The following is a 740-nucleotide window of genomic DNA, read 5'->3' on the forward strand; positions in this document are numbered from 1 at the left end:
CTGGAGGGGGCTGTCGGCTTGTCCTCCCACCCGCCCCTCAGCAAGCCTGTCCACACTCAGCCCGTTTGTCCCTGGCTGAGGCCGGGCTGAGCTGAGCATGTCCTGGACGCTTACAGGGATAGGGGCTACTGAGCTGTGCCCGAAGTCTCAGGAGCGAGCCTCAGCCACCAGCCCCCGAGTGGCCAGCGGAGCCCGCCGCGGGGAGGGTGGGGGGAGGGGCCTGTGGTTCTGGGGACCCCACTGCAGCTCCACCTTCAATAAAGTCTGAGCAGGCTGCAGGAGCGTGGCTGCCGTGAGGGGCCAGGCTGGGGTGGTCCACGCAGCCCCAGACACCCCGCCGGGGCTAGGGGCTGGGCACTGAGGCGTGTGCCCTGGGGTGGCCCGACCCTACCCCTTCACCCCCGAGACACAGAAGGTCTGGGGCGGGGCCCGGATGGACACAGGTTTGGGCGGGGAGCGGTGTCAGGTGAGGTCAGACGAGGAGAGGGCTCCTGGCCCCGGGTCCGAAGGTCCCAGCTGGTCCTCCCCCAGGACCACGGAGCCCACACCCTTCCAGCCTTGGCCTTGGGGTGTATCCTTCCTAGTCCCAGACAGGCTGCTGGGAGGTCCCTAAGCTTCCTCCTCGCCCTGCTTCCTGTGGGGGGAGGGAAGGGACCTTCCTGTTTCTCCTCTTCCCACCTGGAAATGAGACGTGCTCCCTTCCCTGTCCCTCCTGTGTCTGGGGGAGGGGGAGGGGAGGA

This window comes from Pteropus alecto, unplaced genomic scaffold (assembly GCF_000325575.1).
Source record: "Pteropus alecto unplaced genomic scaffold, ASM32557v1 scaffold56, whole genome shotgun sequence".
NCBI classification, from domain to species: domain Eukaryota; kingdom Metazoa; phylum Chordata; class Mammalia; order Chiroptera; family Pteropodidae; genus Pteropus; species Pteropus alecto.